This window comes from Zalophus californianus, chromosome 9 (assembly GCF_009762305.2).
Source record: "Zalophus californianus isolate mZalCal1 chromosome 9, mZalCal1.pri.v2, whole genome shotgun sequence".
Lineage (NCBI taxonomy): Eukaryota > Metazoa > Chordata > Mammalia > Carnivora > Otariidae > Zalophus > Zalophus californianus.
The window spans coordinates 21,602,172-21,606,662 of NC_045603.1; the positions used below are offsets into that span (position 1 = coordinate 21,602,172).

The window sequence follows — 4,491 nt, forward strand, 5'->3', positions numbered from 1 at the left end:
TTTTTTAAGTAGGCTTTATGCCCAGTGTGGAGCCCAATAAAGGGCTTGACTTCATGACCGTGAGATTGAGACCTGAGCCAAAATAAGAGGCCTAACCAACTGACTGAGCCACCCAGGCACCCCTGAAAATTATTATTCTTTTTTTTAAGATTTTTATTTATTTATTTGAGAGAGAGAGAAAGCACAAACAGGGGGAGGGGCAGAGGGAGAAGCAGACTCCCCGCTGAACAGGGAGTCCAAGTTGGGGCTCCATCTCAGGACCCTGGGATCATGACCTGAGCTGAAGGCAAACACTTAACTGACTGAGCCACACAGGCGCCCCTGAAAATTATTATTCTTAATGAATATGATAAGCAACACAGTAGTTAATAATAGTTTACTACCTCAAGCAATAGGCTTTTCCTTCAAATATTTTCTAGACCCAGTAAAAAAAGTCTAAAATATTCTAATTACCACTTTTGTTTTAAACTGTGTAGTAAAGAATATGTTTTGTTTTAAAGATTGAATTTATTTATTTGAGAGAGAAAGAGGGAAAGAGCACACGAGCAGGGTGGGGGGAAAGGGGCAGAGGGAGAGGGAGAATCAGACCGCCCACTGAGCAGGGATCCCGATGCTAGCCTCCATCCCACCACCCTGAGACCTGAGCCAAAGGTGGACGCTTAACCACCTGAGCCACCCAGGTGCCCCATGAATGTTTTTTTTAAAAGAAAGATTAATCATACTTGTTTGGTTATTATGGTATTTAAATTTTGATAAGTTGTATGCTTCAGTGGAAGATATTGAACATAATTATTTTTCCCTAAATATTATCCTGTTCTGCAGGATTAAAAATGAAAGGATTTATAAGGATAGACATATAGATCAATGGAACAGAGCTGAGAATCCGGAAATGAACCTACACTTATGTGCTCAATTGATTTTCAGTAAAGGTGTCAAATAAATTCAACAGAAAAATAATAGTTTTTTCAAGAAATGTTTTTGGAATAACTGAGTATCCATATGGAAAAGAAATGAGCTTTGATCTTTCTTTATACCATACACCTAAATTAATTCAAAGTGGATCATTGACCTAAAGGGCAAAAACACATACATCCTACAGAATAAAGCATAGGAGAAAAATCTTTGTGACCTTGGGATAAGACACAAAAAACACGAACCATAGATGAAAAAACTGATAAGTAGGCTTCAAAAAAATTGAAATCTTTTACTTGTCTACAGATATGATTAAGAACTTTTACAATTCAATAATAAGATAAACTCAATTTTAAGAAATAGGAAAAATATCTGTACAGGTGTATAACAAAAAGCTGCTTGACTTCATTGGGAAATGGGGAAATGCAATGAGATACTACTACACACCCATTAGAATACCTTAAATTAAAAAGACTGAGGGGTGCCTGGGTGGCTCAGTAGGTTGTGTCCAACCACTGATCTCAGTTCAGGTCTTGAGCTCAGGTCTTGAGCTCAGGGTTGTGAGTTCAAGCCCCACGTTGGGCTGCATGCTAGACATGGAGCCTACTTAAAAAGAAAAAGAAAAAGAAAAAAAACAAAACTGAAATGCTGAGGCACCCAGCTGTTTCAGCTGGTGGAGCATGTGACTCTTGATCTCAAGGTTGTAAGTTTGAGCCCCATATTGGGTTTACTTAAAAATAAAATCTTAGTCTCCCTCTCAGAACCTTCCTGCCTCTGCGTTCGGACCTTGCTGCTCCAGCCTCTGGGGCACGTCCCATCCTTCCAGCCTGCGGTTAGCAGTATAGAAAAAAAAAAAATCCCTATCATTTTCTTGCCCCGTACACACCTTGAGAGGAGCAAAAGAATTAAAAATAAATTTTAACAATGAGGGAAATCGTGCATATCCAGGCCGGTCAGTGTGGCAACCAGATCCGTGCCAAGTTCTGGGAGGTAATCAGTGATGAACACGGCATCGATCCCACCGGAACCTACCACAGTGACAGCGACCTGCAGCTGGATCGCATCTCCGTGTACTACAGTGAAGTTACAGGTGGCAAATATGTTCCTCGTGTTATCTTGGTGGATCTAGAACCCGGGACCATGGACTCTGTTCGCTCAGGTCCTTTTGGGCAGATATTCAGACCAGACAACTTTGTTTTCGGTCAGTCCGGGGCAGGCAACAACTGGGCCAAGGGCCACTATACAGAGGGGGCTGAGCTGGTTGACTCAGTCCTGGATGTGGTGAGGAAGGAGGCTGAGAGCTGTGACTGCCTGCAGGGCTTCCAGCTGACCCACTCGCTGGGTGGGGGCACAGGCTCTGGAATGGGCACCTTGCTCATCAGCAAGATCCGAGAAGAGTATCCTGACCGCATCATGAACACCTTCAGTGTGGTACCCTCACCCAAAGTGTCTGACACGGTGGTCGAGCCCTACAACGCCACCCTCTCCGTCCATCAGCTGGTAGAGAACACGGATGAGACCTACTGCATTGACAATGAGGCCCTGTACGACATCTGCTTCCGTAACTCTCAAGCTGACCACGCCAACCTACGGGGACCTGAACCACCTGTCTCAGCCACCATGAGCGGTGTCACCACCCGCCTCCGCTTCCCTGGTCAGCTCAGTGCTGACCTCCGCAAGCTAGCCGTCAACATGGTGCCCTTCCCACGTCTCCACTTCTTCATGCCCGGCTTCGCACCTCTGACCAGCCGTGGAAGCCAGCAGTATCGGGCCCTCACTGTGCCCGAACTCATCCAGCAGGTCTTTGATGCCAAGAACATGATGGCCGCCTGTGACCCCCACCATGGCCGTTACCTCACCGTGGCTGCTGTCTTCCGTGGGCGGATGTCCATGAAGGAGGTAGATGAGCAGATGCTCAACGTGCAAAACAAGAATAGCAGCTACTTCGTGGAATGGATCCCCAACAACGTCAAGACAGCAGTCTGCGATATCCCACCTCGTGGCCTCAAGGTGGCAGTCACCTTCATCGGCAACAGCACGGCCACAGGAGCTCTTCAAGCGCATCTCGGAGCAGTTCACGGCCATGTTCCGGCGCAAGGCCTTCCTGCACTGGTACACAGGCGAGGGCATGGACGAGATGGAGTTCCCTGAAGCCGAGAGCAACATGAACGACCTTGTCTCCGCGTACCAGCAGTACCAGGACGCCAACGCAGAAGAAGAGGATTTCGGTGAGGAGGCCGAAGAGGAGGCCTAAGGCAGAGCACCATCACCTCAGGCTTCTCCGTTCCCTCAGCCTTCTTCCTCAGCTGCCCCTGTCCTCTCCCTCAGAATTGCATTTTCCGCCTCTGTCTCATTTTATTTTGTTTTGTTTTCCTTTTTTGGAGGGGGGATCCTAGAACAGTGCCTGGCACATAATAGGCGCTCAATAAATATTTGTTGTTTGTTGAATGTCTCCTCTCTTCCACTCTGGGAAACCTAGATTTCTGCCATTCTGGGTAGCCCTGTATTTCCTTTTGGTGTCCACTTCTCCCATCTGTCCAGTTGATATTTCCCTTTGTTTTTTAAGATAATTCTCCAAGAAGCTGGGTCTCATCAGATCCCATTTAGAACCATGTGCTGAAAACCCAGTAGATGGCCACCATCCTAAGCCCATGTGGTAGCCCAGGGGAAAGGAAACCAAGTTACCTCATAGCAGTAGAGGTACCTATAAGGAAGGGGTAGGGTTTTCTATTCTAGAGCAGTTTTGGAGAGGGATATTCAGGCTATTGAGTCCTAATTTCCAGGAATTTCCCTGCTCCTCTCAGATTCGGGAGAGGTGTTGACAGTATTATCTCTATTTTTCATCTTCTTCCAAGCTCTGTTCTGAGCTTTTTTTTTGCAGGGGTCTGCCCCACTCTGTTAAACAGGATCCTCCCTCTCCTACATAACCTCCTTCGTACGTTGGATTCCTTCCTTTGCCCCTGGTTGGAGAAGGGGGCCAAGAGGGGGAAGCGGGACCAGCCTCCAGAAAGGCCCGCCCCCTCCCCACCTTTTCTTAGCAAACACGCAGCTCTGCTGTGTAGGTATGGAAAGGTGTGTATTGCCACCTAAATCTTCTGAATCATTCTTCCAGAGAGGGGACAAGGAGACCCCCCCATCTTGGGCAACATCTCATTTCTTCCTCTTGCCATTCCCTCCCCCCGCCCTTGGCCTCATCCTGTCCTGCACTTCAAATTGCTATTTTGTGTTGAACTTGCTTTTTTTCATACTGAAAAGATAACATTGCCCCAAGAGCCAAAAATAAATGACAACTGAACCCCCAAAAAATAAATAAATAAAAAATAAAATAAAATCTTTAAAAAAATGAAATGCCAAGTGTTGGAAAAGATGTATACATCTGGAACTCTCCTACATTGTTGGTGGAAATGCAGAGTGGTGCAGCCACTGGAAAAGTCTGTCAGTACCTTAAAAATTGAAATATACACCTACTGCATGAAATTCCATTCTCAGGTATTTACCTAAGAGATATGAAAACATATGTCCACACAAAGATTTGTACACAAATGTTCATAGCAGCATTATTCATAATAACCAAACAAT

At 45.8% G+C, this 4,491-nt stretch overlaps 1 pseudogene; it reads left to right on the plus strand.

The window, feature by feature from the left end:
• Positions 1–1,468: 1,468 nt before the first annotated feature.
• LOC113922418 lies at positions 1,469–3,978 on the plus strand (annotated as a pseudogene).
• Positions 3,979–4,491: the final 513 nt, after the last annotated feature.